Source organism: Felis catus, chromosome D1 (assembly GCF_018350175.1).
Source record: "Felis catus isolate Fca126 chromosome D1, F.catus_Fca126_mat1.0, whole genome shotgun sequence".
Lineage (NCBI taxonomy): Eukaryota > Metazoa > Chordata > Mammalia > Carnivora > Felidae > Felis > Felis catus.
The window spans coordinates 23,100,406-23,116,047 of NC_058377.1; the positions used below are offsets into that span (position 1 = coordinate 23,100,406).

Sequence of the window (15,642 nt, forward strand, 5' to 3'; positions counted from 1 at the left end):
TCTGACTGGACCTGCTGTGGACGCCATGACTTTCCACACGTCCGTGTCATAGCAACATTCTGTCAGCCACTCTTGTCCCCCAGGGCCCACGTCCTCTCCTTGTTAAAATCACCGAACCACAGACCAGCTCCACCTCCAAATGCTTGTAAGTCTCCTCCGTCTCTGACACAAATTGCTGCTAGTAATAATCTCTTCCTTTCCCGAAGTTGCTTTTCTGGAGTACCTTCCAAAGCAGAGGTAATTCTCTCACACCTGTGACAAAGAGGGTCCAAGGTCACCCTGCAAGTTAGAGCCTGAGCCTGACCAGTCTCCTGGGCTCCTGGTGCCTTCCAGGTTATTTCCACCCCGTTGGCTCCAATCAAGACTGCACCATGGATGCTTGGGTTCCAGCCCCAGCCCCACCGCTGACCTGCCATAACACAAAGGAAAGAAACCTCCCTCCTCTGACAGCTTCCAGGAATCCATTTCCTCCAGCAGAAACTTTTCCCTGCAAGTCCTGAGGACACTTAAGGACCCAAGACCCCAGGATTCAAGAAGAAAGACCCAGGACAAGGTGATTTTTAGAACATAGGGGAGAGGTGAGGGTTAGTAGTTTTTATTTCTTTTTTTCTTTTTTCTTTTTGGTTCCATCTCCAGCCAGGCTGGGGGTGGGGGAAAGGGGGAGACTAGAGAAGGAGCCCAGCTGGACCTCCTAATTACAAAACTTAAAGTCCTCTTGACAGATCTGCCTGGCAGTGTGGGATTGATTCCTCTTATCCCAGCACTGGCTGCACCTGGAGGCCTCTGCTCATGACCTCTAGACGAAGGACAAGGTTGACTGGAAAAGGAAGAGGGGAGGGGAGGGGCTAGGAGCCCCCTCATCAGAGTGGAAAAGACAGACTCCTGGGCAGCTGACTGGAGCTGGTGCGGGATCAGCACCCTGGGATGGCACCACACGAGGAATGGAGGGCCCTGGGGGCTGAGGCCTCCATGTAAGGTAACCGTGGGTAGATTTCACCTAAACTTTTCTTGGTTTGTTGACTGTCTGGGACTTCTTCAAAGCCTAAGCTCTAAGACTGTCCCCAGGATGCTGGGTCAGCATCTCTGGATCCAGCAACCCCAAACTTTGGAAGGATTTGAGGGTTATGGTTCATCCCAAAGACACTCATCCATCGTGACCAGAGCAGGGCCAAGGCCTCCAGCCAGACGGGTAGAGGCTGCCCCACCAGAGCCAGAAGTCAATGTGTGAAGTCTGTTGGGGGAGAGGGAGAGTGGATTGGGAGATGCTCCCCATGGCAGGGAGCCCGGGAGGCCGGGGCTGAGCCAGGAGCTTCTAAGGGAGTCTGGCTTGGGGATTTACGAGTCTCTTGTTTCCATTAAAAAAGACTGTAGGCCTCAAGTGCTCTGGAGAGGATCGTGATCCAGAGCCAAGGCACAAGGCGAGAAGAAAGCCGGCTTTCTTGAGAGGCACCATCCTGTCCCTTCTGAGGCCAGATTCAGGCCTCAGATGCCTGACACTTTGTCCCAGGCTGGGGCTTGGAGTTTCTCTATGACTCGGGACAAAGGACGTAAAGAAGAGGAAGAAAGTACCTTGAGCCCAAGAAGGAGACTCAGGTTCTTGAAAAGTGGCAGTGAGGGTCAGATGTGCTGAGATGCTCAGGCCATCTGACTCAGGATGGGAAAAGTCACCATTTGTAACCTTGCTGTCTCTCCAGGATCACTTTTCTCAGTTTGTTCCAGAAGTTTCTCCTCTGTGACCCAAACTGTGCTCCCGTTTCCCCTCTCTCTACAACTTCCTTTTTCACTTTCCATGCTAGGATTTGGGTCTCACGTCAATCCCTTGGTTCAGATTCCACACACATCCCCATTTCGGCATCGGTTGTCAGGCAGGAAGACACTGAACTCTATGGTAGCCAGCGTGACCTGTGTGCAGGTGACACTGACTGTGGCTGCTCCTGCTGATGTATCTTGTATTTGTGGAAGTCTTTTTGTTCTTGATTCTGCTTAGGGACAGTCCCAGAATCACTGGGACTCTAAAAAACGAGATGAGAAGGGCCCCAGTGACCAGTTACATCAGGAAATGAACTACAATGTTAGTGGAAAGAAAAGAGCCCTCCTGAAAGTCTCTAGGCTAAAAGTGAGAAGAACATTTCTGGGATCTTATGGGGGCAGGGAGAGGAGCCAGAAAGAAGCAAGCAATGACACTGGTGTGTGTAGATTAAGAGGCTCACAGCCATGGTCCCATTAGATAAGGTGCAAATCCAGCAGGAGACCAGAACTATTGATTGAGGTTATCTTCAGTGGAATAAAAACGCACTGGAGATGGCTGAAATCCAGCCCGTAATCAACAGGCATACCGACTGTAAGATATTTACAGCAATCATCTTCTCTGTGACAGAGAAAAAGAATTGCAAGGAGAAGTATAGAGACCCCCCAGACTCCATTTGTGCATGGTGCCTCCACACCTTTGCACAGGTATTCCACCCACCTGCAAGCCCTCCCTTCCTTTACGTGCCTGCTCTTTGCTTCCCACTCTCCACTAAGTTAGCTGGTCCTTCTCTCTGCTCACAGGGTTAGCGTGAGAATTAAGTGAATTGATTTATGTAAAATCTTTGGACAGAACCCGGAACCCAACACTCAAAGATTATTGTTTTTATTGTTATTCTAGCACAGTACCCTTCACCTACCTCTACACGGATTGGTGCATTGGTAGTCATATGCTTGTCTATTGCACCCACTTGACGGTGAGTTCTTGGGCAGCAGGAACCATTCATTAAGTGTTCTCATATCCTAAGAACCTGGGATAGGGGAGAGTTCAGAGCCTGGTATATAGTAAGTGACCAATAAATGTTGAATGAATATATAAATGAAAAAATGAACACCTATGCACTTTTGAGATGTGTGATGAGCAAAACAGGTGCCTGCTACCAGAGGTGGTCACATTCCCTTGGGCGTGTGTTCCTTCACCCCTCACCCACTGGTTCAGGCTCTCCGCCAACAGCCCGTGGTCCACGCTCTTAGGGGAGAGTTCATTTTGCTTTTCGCCAAGGCAGCCAACATCAACAGCAATGTGGAGATGAAAAACAGACCAGGACCAACGAAAGCTGCTCCTTCTCCAGCTGAGGTTCTAACTGTTTTAATTCTGCTAATGAGACCCAGCTAGGAGTAATCAGGAAACATCTAAAATTAGCTGTTTTAATTTGAGCAAGAGGGAAAGGGACAACTCCGAAGGGGGCACAGTCTCTAGTGGAGAGAGTGGGATCCCAAGAAACTCCAGAAAAGCCAGAGCAACATCTGGTGCTTCCACGCCCAAGAGAGTGCCCCGGATGGACTCGGGATCTCCATGACTCAGCACTTACCCACAGATTAGAACAATTCACTCGTCAATTTTCCCAGAATCCATTGTGTTTCCAGTTAGCGGCCATGGCTACAACCTGGAAAAAATTAGCCGGAGTTTGGTTATGGGAGACCTTCCTCCAACTCAACTTACCACTTTCTACTGCATCATTTTGATTCTCATTTGTCACCAGTAAAAGTTAGGCACATGGTAGGTGCTTCACTGCCTTTGTCAATCTTGTTTTTTTATATCTTCTGAATCCCTATGAGAAACTTACTGTCTACCATTTATTTACTAATCCATCAAGCATTTATTGAGCACATGTTATAAGCTAGATACTGAGGGAGGGACAAGGGCTTCACACAAAGAGGAAGGAGACACAGTTCTGCCTTAAGAAGCTCAGTCCGCTGGGGAGACAAAATGGAAACAAACAACCGCGCCATCATGGGATAATCGCTACGTGGAAATAAGGTAAAGACCGGGGATAATGGGAGCACAGGCAGAGACCAACCCCGGTCTGCCTAAGAAGGAGTTGGAGGAAGATTTTGCTTGGCACTTAGCACACATTGCCTTATGTTACTAGTTTCCTTTTTTCTTTCCTAACTCCCCAGATACGAGCAACTTGCAGCCAAAGAATGTCTTCTAATTATTGATCTTCCCATCTTCACAGAACCTTTCACACAGTGAGTGTCCAATAAATGTTTTTCCTTGGAGATTGCTTAAGAATGTGGGCAAGTTGCATTATAGCAAATGGTGACTGTTTCCATTCCTTTGAGAATCTAGAAAAGTAGTTGCAACTGCAGGGGAAAAGAATTAGGGCTCCTGGACCAACTAATGGATGACCCAGTGGGTTACAGGAGCTCCCTTCTTTGAGATGCTGCGGACACAGGAAAATTGTTTGTGGGTCCACGGCCGTTGAGATCCGGTACCCCCTAAGAACATGACAATGGATTAGATGAACTTCCAAGGGCTTATTGGCCCCAAGGATTCTCTTGTGTTCCGAGGCCCCCAACAAAAGGCAAAAGACAAGTCCTATGAGGAGGAGAATTTACATGTTAGGGGAATACAATCCAAGTCCTTTGCTTCCACAGCGCTTCTCAGCCGGTCCCAACCCATCCCTCCAGTCTCTTCCTGATTATTCTCCCTGACGTGTCCAAGTTAGGGGCCATGGTGTCGCTGTCACTCTGAACTGCCCACTGTTTTCCAGGCATAACGGCTTCTTCACAACCCCGTGCCCTCTTACGTGCCTGGGTCATCGTCTTTCTTCTTCACCTGACAACACTTACTGATCAACTTACACGTCACCTCCTGAGGAAAGAGTTCCCTGACTTGCCCCTGCAGAGCCAGCCGGTCGGCTCTCTTAGCTCCTCCAGCATCTTATATCTCTGTTGTGACACTTACTGGGTTATCCTGGGAGCATATTAATTAGACTGGATTACAAGGACAAGAGTGATCTTGGCTTCAAAGCCTGGACAACCTCAGGGAGCTCACATACTCAGAAAGGAGCTCTGGTGTTAATAACAGTGTCAGCACTGAGTTATTTCCGAAAAATCCAAGTCCCTGGACCCTCTGCTGGGAACTCCCCAACAATATCACTTGCTGTTCCTTCTTCATTCTCAATAAAGTCTCCCCCTTCCCTCGCTACCATGCAACACTCCAAATCCTCTAAATTGAAGCCCAAAGTAGTTGTCAACTCTGTCCACTTTGCCTTGCCTCAGCTGCCACAGCCTTAGTTCCAGGAGTTCGTGCCCTGAATGCACGGGTGCATCACCTAGAGAGCTTTCACCACCTTCCAGCGGTTTCCCTCTGCTCTTAGCTTAGAGACCACATCCTCGCCTGGACCCCAAGACCCTTGCCAGCCACTCCAGCCTCGCGTGGGCCCCTCCCCTACGCTCACCACGCTACCCTTTCTGCCCCTTACATGGGCGTGCCCTTTCCTCCTTGGGGTCTTCTCAGAGGTTGTATCCTCCAGCTGGAGAACTCTTTCCCTTTCTCCCCACCTGAGGAACGCCTTCCCCTCTTCTCCAAGAGGCACTAGAGGTTAAGAGGTCTGGATTCAAATCCTGGCCCCAGGACTACATCCACAGCGTCGGTGGCCTCGAGCATGTCACTTGCTGTCAAAGCCACGCTTTCTTCATCATCGTGTTCAATGCACACTTTTTTGGTTTATTTTAGGTGAATCCGAAAGCCTCTGTCTGGGTTCCTAAACAGAACCCCGCCTGGAGCCTCCTCCCCTCTTCCAGTGTTTGGGGCACTGGATCACCTCCAGCCTTCCCCAAACTGGGCGATTTACAGCTAGAGAATCGTGACTTCCTCTCTCTCTGCAACCCCCGCCCCCCCATAAAGAAAGCAGAAAGCAAGTTGGACATCAAAAGCCTCTTTAAAACCAACATTTTGATGACTTAAGAGTAAATGAATGAGAACCATACGGCTTAAATTTCCTTTATGATACACAAGGGCTCTTTCTGGACTCACTTTCCATCGCTGCCAAGCTAATGATGAGAGTGCAAGCGGCCCAAGCCCCACATCATCGACAGATGGCTCCCCATATTTGGAAAATCTTCACGTGGCCGAGGGAGGAAACTGCCAGCCCCACCAAATCAGCTATGCGCCCAGTGGTGCTCTTGCCTCTGCTTCTGCGCTCCATCCCCGTCAGAAAGAAATTCCACGCCCGGTGGCCCCAAGGCCCCGGGGCAGACGGGGATGCCTTCCTGGAGCCGGCAGCCGGGGCGTAGCAGAAAGAGCACAGGACCTCAAAAAGGTCGAGAGGCCTGGATGCCAGGCCGGATTTACCACTGGCAAGCCCGTATTCCCTCCCGGAGCTTTTGTTTTGTCACTTGAAGACGGAGATCATGATCCTGCGCTCTGATAACGTAAGGATAAAAAAGATGACCTACGACACATTGTCACCCAGCAAATAGCCAACACTAATGGATTCTAAACACAATAAGGGCACCACAAGTCTTGATGTTCTATGGGTATGTAAGTCAGTAGCTGGCTTCTTCTGTTCCCTGCCAGTGGGTGTGGGGGGGTGGGGGGAGTTGAGAGGAGATCCCAGCTTCCGAGGATGGCGGAGGAGCCCAGGAGACTTGGCCCTTGTTTTGACGCTGTGATCACAGAAGAACCATCGTGGAGACGCAGAGTTGCAGCGGTCAGTGCCCTTATCCTCAGAGCAGTGACGTCCTTCCTTCCCAAGGTCCAAGCTCACTTTCAGAGTCACAGGTGCATGGCTGTGACCTGACTGTCATCTTTAAAGCCCTTCCGACCCTGACTGGCTCTGGCAGATAAAAACATAGCTGAGTCACAGCTGGACAAAGCTGGCCGAGCTGGAGGCACGAAGCTCCAGACATCCCACAGCAGAAGAAAGCCCCAGCTGCATTTCCGTGAGCAGAGCCAGGCCCAGGTGGGTGCTGGCCTGAGCTCTGTGGGTCCTCCCTTCCCACTAACATCGGTCGGTGGTGAAAACCAGTTCAACATCAAGCGAAGCCAAGCAAGGGCGTAGGGGTGAAGGCTGGAGAGAGGTGGCATAAAATGGTGAGTAGCTGCAGGCAGGGTGGCTTAGAAAAGGCTTGAGAGCCGCCTCCTTCCTTCTGCCTCCGCCCACTGTTTGCAAAATCCACTCACTGATTTTCTAACCGTCTGTTCTGGGCCCCGCTAGGAGCCTGGAGACTAGGAGCAGGGTCAGAGTGGAGAACACGACAGTTGAGGCCCCTGTGGTCCTGGAACTTCAAGTCTAGCAGAAGTCTGACAAGAAAGTGAGTCACTTGGGGTGCTTGGGTGGCTCAGTCGGTTAAGCCTCCATCTCTTGATTTCGGCTCAGGTCATGACCTCACACTTCATGAGATCGAGCCCCACGTTGGGATTCTCTCTCCCTCTCTCTGCCCCTCCCCGACATGCACGCATGCCTTCTCTCTCTCTCTCTCTCAAAAGAAATAAACTTTAAAAAAAAAAGAAGAAGAAAAATGAGTCGTTTCGAGGGTACTAAGATCAAGGAGATGGGCAGGGTGCTTCAGGAACACACGCCTACTGGGCCTAATGGGAATGGGTCTGGGTAATCAGGGGAGGCTTCCTAGAGGCGGTGATAGTGAAGCTGAGACTGAAGGATCAAGAGCAGTTTGCTAGGCAAAGGGGTATGGGAGGGTGAGGATGAGAGGAGGAGCTGAGAGTGTTAAGAGCTGTCTAGGTACAGGGAACCACATGTGCAAAGGCCCTAGTCAACACACTGACTTCGAGAGATTTCTTTTTTTGGCTCCCTTTTCCCTCCCCGCATTCTCAGGTTTGCAGATGGATACAGACTTGAGTGTCAATGTCTGAGTTATTCTCCACGGGGTTCCTGGTCACCTTGCAAACTGGTCCATGTGGCAAGATACAGTTGGGATAGACGAGGTCACCTCACCTCACATGTTAGAATTTTCACTCTGACACAGGGAGATCCCTACTTCCATATGCTTCTTCGTGTTTATTGCTTCAATCATATCATCCCCATGTCTTTCCTTCCATAATTTTAAGGATTGATTGGGATGAAGACATAGGGATTATATACCGTCATGGTTAAAAGCATGTGCTGGAGTCAGATAGACAAGTTCAAATCCGTTTTGCACAATGTATTCATTCTTGTAACCTTGGCAAAAGGAATTAATCTCTCTAATGCTCAGTTGCTCTGTCTGTAAAATGGAATTAATAAGAGTGCCTACCTCCTAAATTGTGAGGATTAAAGAGGGAAATTTCCATGTCAAGTGATCAGATTTGTGCTGGCACATGCTGAGTACACAGCATGTGTTGCCTCTTTCGGAGAAGGTCAGAGACTCTTCGATGGGGCTGAGAACAACTGAAACTCCTTGGTGAAAAAAATCTGTGGGTACCTGAGGGGCTCAGTCGGTTAAGTGTCTGACTTTGGCTTAGGGCATGATCTCAGGGTTCACGAGGTCGAGCCCCACGTCGGGATCAGTGCTGACAGCTCAGAGCCTGGAGCCTGTGTCTCCCTCTCTCTCTGTCCTTCCCCTGCTCGTACACACTCTCTCTCTCTCTCTCTCCCTCAAAAATAGATAAAACATTAAAAAATTTTGTAAAAAAAAAAAGAAAAAGAAAATCCAGATCTTAGTAGGTTGGACCTAGAGGGCAAGTAAGGCAAGATAAAATTTAATAAGAGGAAATGCAAGGTCCTGCCCTCAGATCTCTCTCGATCTTATGCACATACACATACACATCCCCCCCACACTATACCACACACACACACACACCCCACAGACACACCCCACAGCCCCCCGCCACACCTACCCCATATACACACCCCACCCCCCATACATACCACTGCCATGGACGCACTACCCCTCCCCCCACACACACACATCACAGAACTTTATAAGGTTGAGAGAGGGAAGCCAGCAGAACACATGTGGGAAGAAGAACTTCCGGATTTTAGTAGGTTGTGGGAACAATGGAAGGCTGCTGCTAAAAATCTCAGGTTGCATTCTGTGGAGAAAAGCAGTGTCTAGCCCGAGGAGTGTGCTAATGCAGCTCTGCTCCGTGGGTCAAGCCGCCCTGAAGTCTTGCTGTAAGCTCCAGGGGTCACATTAAAAGAGATCTACTCCAAGTAGACACCGGGATGGTCAAGCTGCCCTGAAGTCTTGCTGTAAGCTCTGATGGTCACATTAAAAGAGATCTACTCCAAGTAGACACTGGGATAGTCAAGCTGCCCTGAAGTCTTGCTGTAAGCTCTGGGGGTCACATTAAAAGAGATCTACTCCAAGTAGACACTGGGATAGTCAAGCTGCCCTGAAGTCTTGCTGTAAGCTCTGGAGGTCACATTAGAAGAGATCTACTCCAAGTAGACACCGGGATAGTCAAGCTGCCCTGAAGTCTTGCTGTAAGCTCTGATGGTCACATTAAAAGAGATCTACTCCAAGTAGACACCGGGATGGTCAAGCTGCCCTGAAGTCTTGCTGTAAGCTCTGGGGGTTACATTAAAAGAGATCTACTCCAAGTAGACATCGGGATAGTCAAGCTGCCCTGAAGTCTTGCTGTAAGCTCTGGGGGTTACATTAAAAGAGATCTACTCCAAGTAGACATCGGGATAGTCAAGCTGCCCTGAAGTCTTGCTGTAAGCTCTGATGGTCACATTAAAAGAGATCTACTCCAAGTAGACACCGGGATGGTCAAGCTGCCCTGAAGTCTTGCTGTAAGCTCTGATGGTCACATTAAAAGAGATCTACTCCAAGTAGACACCGGGATGGTGCAAGCAGTGCAAATCATGGTTCGGGAAGAATGTTTCAAGGCTCTGGCATTGGTAGCCCAGAGAAGAAAAGGTCAAAATGCTGTCTTTCATTTACACATTCAAGTATTTATGGAATGGCCCTTAAGTGCCAGGTAATATCTATGTTACCATAAACATTACTATGGCAGTCAAAAAGCTTCCGTCTTCAAGGTAATACTCTGGTGCTCAGCCCAGGTCCCCTGTTCAAGGCTGACAAACCCACCACGCCCAGCTGCTGGGAATGTGGGGCACTGGTGGCCTCTCTGGGAAATGCCCCAGTCAAGGTCGTGCTTCCTCCCTGGGGCTGGCCTAATGTGGAGAACGAAGGGCCCGGCCATCTTGCCGCAGCAGAGACGGCTTCGAGGAGCCATCCCGGCTCCAGAGAGGCGACGATGGGATGGCCTTCTCCCTGCTCAATCCCACCGTACTCATTTTCTTGCAGGGGTGTCTCGCCATTAGAATCTGGCCGGTGGGTGAATGCTGACAAGGAAGCAGGCCGCGGCAATAGTTAACGGAGCTGGGAATAGGGTGCGGCACAGAGTGCTACGGAAGTACCTAGGCAGTGCACCTAATCCAGACTTGGGGGGTCAAGAAGGCTTCCCAGAAGAGATATTCTGTGAAACGAGATCCAACATGGAGCACGGCCAGGGTGGAGAGAAAATGATTTTGAACCTCCAGCAAGTCCCGAGGCAAGAGCAAAGACCTAGGCTCCTCATCGTGAGCCCGAGGCTGGGAGGAAGGTCTCAGAGGAGTGGCCCCGCTCAGCCTGTGCTCCTCCGGGGTCTCTGCCCAGAGCCGGGGCCCCTTGCTTGCAACTGCCAGCCTCACCAGCTCATCCGAGAGCCCTGGGACAGGGAGGGGGCTCGCTTTTTGAGGATCCAGTTTTCCCATCCCCAACCCCCACCCCATCCTAAGTGAGGCTGAGCTCAGAGATTAAAAACTCATTCCCTTACAGGAAATGAAGAGCTGTTGCCAGGACCGCCCAGCCGAGAAAATATGAACAAGATGCTTCATGCCGCCGATGAACTCCCAACTCTTACAGCTCCGGGGAAGGCAGGGAGATGGGCCACTGTCCCAGGCACTCCCATATTTGTTCTCAGCTGGGCTTCACCCTGAGTGTGGAAAGTCCCTGGCTGTGGTTGCTATAACGTCCTGGCTCCCATGGCTCTAAATTGCCCCGTTCAAGAGGCAGAGCGGCATGGGAGTGATTTGGAGAGGGCGCTGGGTTCTAGACCAGCCTTGCAACCAACGGGTTGGATGACCTTGGATGAGTCAGTTCACCTCTCCAGGCCCAGGTGATAAGATTGTTGGATTCCTGGATTTCTAAGATTTCTTCCATCCAATTCTGATTTTTGAGGAAGGAAATGGAAAAGTTTACCGATATGACCGGAATCTCACAGCCCACCAGCTGAGATGTCCAACCCCCCAGTCCAATTTCTACTTCTCTTCTTCCAAGGAGAGGGGAGGACCCTGGGGAGATGAGTGAAATGTCTCTTCAAAACCACTCTGGTGTTTCCCCCGGCCCACAGGTCAAGGTGAAGACTCATGAAAGCTTTAGACAGACAAGGCAGATTTTTCCTTACAGGTTGGTACGCTTACTTGGGTAGCTTCCTGCCCGGATTCTCTTGCCCAGACTCCTGTCTACATTCTCAGTACCACGAGCCCTCTTCAAAGGTCCCACATTGCTCCCGCCCTATGTGCCAGATGAACCGTCCTAAGATTTAGGTAATAGATGTCCTTGATGGTGTCTGGCATTTCTTCATCAGGAATTGGATCAAATAAGTTGGCAAACACTTATTAACTACTAACTGTAAATCTACATGCTAGAGACTATGGGGCTAGCCAAGAATAGTCTAGTCCCTACTGTGAGTGGGGCATAGACAATTGGGAAACGTGTGTTCTCTTGTCCTTTATTGTCTCCCCACTTCCAGTTGTCAATTACTAGGTGTTATCCCTTAAATTAGGGATGTCCAGATGGCCACATTTTCCAGGATGGGTAAGAAGCTCAGCTAGCCCAAGGATCCCTCAAACAGGTGCTCCCAGGCTAAGATGTAGACTTCTGTAGATGATAACAGACAGCTATTATAGCCCTCTCATGAGTGACTCCAACAGCATGATGCTGTGGTTGAAGCTCACAGGTTCGGGAGCTCACAAATACCTTAGGAAGAGTTAAAGTTGGCTTCCCTCTGTCCTCTAAGTATAAGTAGGACAACTACTAATGTGCAGGTTGCGCACTGCACAAGGGCACCAGTTAAGGGGTGAATGTGGCTTAGGCTGCACTGGACTAGAAGAGTGTTGAAATTCACCCTCTGGAAATTCACAGGCAGACACCGTATGGGCTATATGCAGCCCTGCCCCCAAGTTCCATTATGACCTAGAGGCCACCATAGAGGCCAAGTTCAGCTAAGACTACAACCAATCACTTGCCCTTCATCTTTAGAAGGGTCTTAAAGTGACGTCATACCTGCTTCTGAAGGATTGCAGAGACAATGCCAACTAGGAGATGAGTCAGCTCTTTACTTCGAGAAAAGATCCCTTCCCAAGAGTGAGCTCTTCCCTTCCTTCCCCACTTCCTGCAAGTTCTCAGTCCAGCCCTCACCCTGTCGTCCATACTCCTAGCCTCAGTGTGGAGCTGCCTACTAGATCAGTCAGACAAGTGATATCATTGTGTTAGAGATAGATAGACGGTCACAAGAAAGCCCCCAAAGAATAATCCAGATGGAAAAAGGACAGAAAACCAGAAAAGAATAATATTACCCACCGTTGACGGAAACATTTACTTTATTCAAGTTATGATCCAAGTGTTTTATAGAACTGTTTCATTAATCCTCACCACTACTGTGAGGAAGTTAATCACATTATCCTCATTTCACAGATCAGGAAGCTGAGGCTCAGGGAGATGAAGTGGGCTGGCCAAGGCCCATAGCTAATAGAAAGGTGGTAAGACCAGTACTTGGCCCAATGTCCATTTTCAACCTTGCATCTTTGTAGAGACCTCCTCAAACAGAAACAGGGAAGTTTCAGCTCACCCTCTTAGAAACAAGCAAGGAACCTGGGAGTCACCCTTGTATCTCCCCTTCCCAATCCACCACAAGTCCAGAGGTCCAGAGAATTTCAGCTGCCCCACTAGACCGTAAGCTGTACTTGAACAATTCATAGCAAGTGATCTGACTAATTAATTGGCCGATGGAGTGGGTGAAGGGCAAGAAGAGTAAGAGAAGGTAGAGAAGGAGGAATCTTGGCCCAACAAATCCCCAAGACTCACCTCCAGACTTCATAAAGCGGATGTCTCTGCCTGAACTGTTTACTTCTCTGTGCCTTTCTGAATAAAGTGCAACCCTCTTATTTATAAAAGCGATGCTTCAGCCCACCGAAGTCCCCCTGAGCCTAGAACAATCCCAACCCATTGGAGATTATTAAAAAAAAAAAAAATCAAAAGACGGCCTCACCTCATGCCTGACTGACTCAAGACAGAGCATAAAAGGATGTTCTATTGCTGAGGGAGGGTACAAAAGAGTAAAAAGTGGAAGGGGCCAAGGATGTGCATATAAAACAAATAAAATAAAAGGAGCGGATATGACAGGGAAAGCAGAGATCTTTCCATTTGTCAAACACGACGGTTCTACACCTGACAATAAGTGCTCATGAAATTTGTTCCACAGCTTTCTCCATCATCTGGGTTACTCCTCACAGCATGTTCTTTGAGACAGTAGTTGTGGAGATACTCATCTCACACATTGTTAGAAAGGAGAAAACTAAGATCCTGAGACATGAGGGGCCTGGCCAGGGTCACGTGACAAATCAATGACCCCCACATTCCTTGCTGAGGAGTGGGGACATGGGCAGAAAGAGAGGAAAAGGAAGACAGAGAGAGGAAGGGAGCTTTTCAACAAACAGCACTGGGAGAGCTGGATGTCTGCATGCAAAACGAAGCTGGACCTCTACCTCACATCATATACAAAAATCAACTCAAAATGGATCAAAGACCTAAATATAAGACTTAAAAGGAGAAAACTCTTAGAAGAAAACATGAGCATAAATCTTTGTGATCTCGGGTTAGACAATGGTTTCTTAGGTATGACACCAAAAGCACATGTAACAAAAAAGGCAAAGAGATAAATTAGACGTCATCAAAATCAAAAACTTTTGTGCCTCAAGGGATGCCATCAAGAAAGGGAAAAGACAACCCACAGAAGGAGGTAAAATTTTTGCAAATCATATATCTGATAAAAAAGAACTTCCAACTCAGTAATAAAAAGATAATCCACTTTAAAAATGAGCAAGCGATTTGAATAGACATTTTTCCAAAGAGGATATACAGTGGTTGATAAGCACATGATAAGGTTCTCAGCATCATCAGCAATCATAAAAATTCAAGTCAAAACCACAATGGGATACTACTGCACATCCACTAGGCTATCTTGAATCAAAAAAGACCAACAATTACAAGTGTTGCCAAAGATGTGGAAAAACTGAAACCCCCCTACACTTCTGGCAGTATTATAAAATGGTGCAACCTCTTTGGGAAACAACCTAGCATTCTGCATAAAAGTCAAAAAGTGGAAACAATCCAAGTGTCCATCAACTGATGAATGAATAAACAAAATTCGGTGTATCCATACAATAGGATATTATTCAGCAAGAAAGGGAAATCAAGTACTGTTACATGCTACAGCAGGTTGAGCCTTGAAAACATTACACTGAGGGGCACCTGGGTTGCTCTGTCTGTTGAGTGTTGGACTCTCGATTTCAGCTCAGGTCATGATCTGGAGGTTGTAGGATCAAGCTCCATGTCAGGCTCTGCTCTGATGGCACGGAGCCTGCCTGTGATTCTGTCTCCCTCTCTCTCCCTGCTCATTCTCTCTTCCTCTCTCTCTCTCTCTTTCAAAGATAAATCAACGAACAGTTTTTAAAAATTACACTAAGTGAAAGAAGCCAGTTAAAAAGGACCACATACTACATGATTCCATTTATATGAATGGAATTCATTGGCCCACAATGGACCAATCTTTAGAGACAGACCATAGATTAGATTAGCGGTGGGCTGGGCAGAAAGGGGGCTTTGGAGGTGATGAGTTAGGGTTGAGCGAGTTCTTGTCGGAGTGTTGAAAATGTTCTAAAATTAATTGTTATGGTTGCCCAATTCTGTGACTGTACAAAAAAAAAAAAAACCCATTGAATTGTACGCTTTAATTAGGTGAATTTTACGGCATTGTGAATTCTCAATAAAGTTCTGTGAGTGTGTGTATAAGAAGGGGAGAGGAAAATGAATCCCCTGGCATTGCAAAATATGATGTGGGAGAGCATTTGTGCATTTTCTAAGAATGCCTTTGGCTTTCAGCGGATTCTGCAAAGGGTTCAAGCGCCAAAAGACGGCCTGTTCTCAGGCTGACCTGGAGTGGGGACTCACATCTCCCCAGCTGCCCCGCACCTCCCCTGTGGGGCCCATCCGTTTTGTTCAGTCTACTTAAGCCCCGCTCAGCAGTGTAGAGTCGGGTTCGCCGCAGCTCCCAGAGCAGCCACGCGGCCACGGCCTGGAGCCCAGCTTTGAGCCCTTCCAGCCCCTTCACCTCGAGGACCCCTGTCCCCCCCACACCCTACCCTGTCACCCTTCCCTCCAGGGCCAAAGCTCCACATCCTGCCGCTGCTGCTCACTCCAGCCATCAACTGGGCTTCCAGTTGGGAACTGGGCTTCCAGCGCCCCCAACTCTGAAGGCGGAGTGACCCAAAAGTAGGGTGACTACAGTCCCAGTTGCCTACGGACAGTCCTGGTTTAAGCCTGTTGTCCTGGTGCAATTATTGAGCGCCCTCTCGCACTCTCAACAGCATCCCGGTTTGGAAGAGATGTTTAATTGTCCTTCTGAGGGGTGGATGGGCATGGCTTCCTGGGGATGAGGGCCACTTCAGGGGCCCCCAGGCCATCCCCTGCCTGCAGGGTTCCCTAAGGGCCTGGGCAGGAGAGGACAGGTCAGGGCCTCACCTCCCATGCCAGCTGTCTTCAGGGGAGGGGGCATCTCCCCACAAATCTCTTCAAGGGCAGAGATGCCGTTCCTCTGTTACCCAGGGCGGGGGG

The 15,642-nt window shown here is 49.0% G+C and overlaps 1 long non-coding RNA gene across 1 annotated transcript; it reads left to right on the plus strand.

The window, feature by feature from the left end:
* The first annotated feature begins 1,297 nt into the window (after positions 1-1,297).
* Positions 1,298-7,193, plus strand: LOC109491875. The gene is made up of 3 exons (XR_002145440.2): positions 1,298-3,787; positions 3,928-3,999; positions 5,492-7,193. It is a non-coding gene; the product is annotated as an uncharacterized LOC109491875 (long non-coding RNA).
* Positions 7,194-15,642: the final 8,449 nt, after the last annotated feature.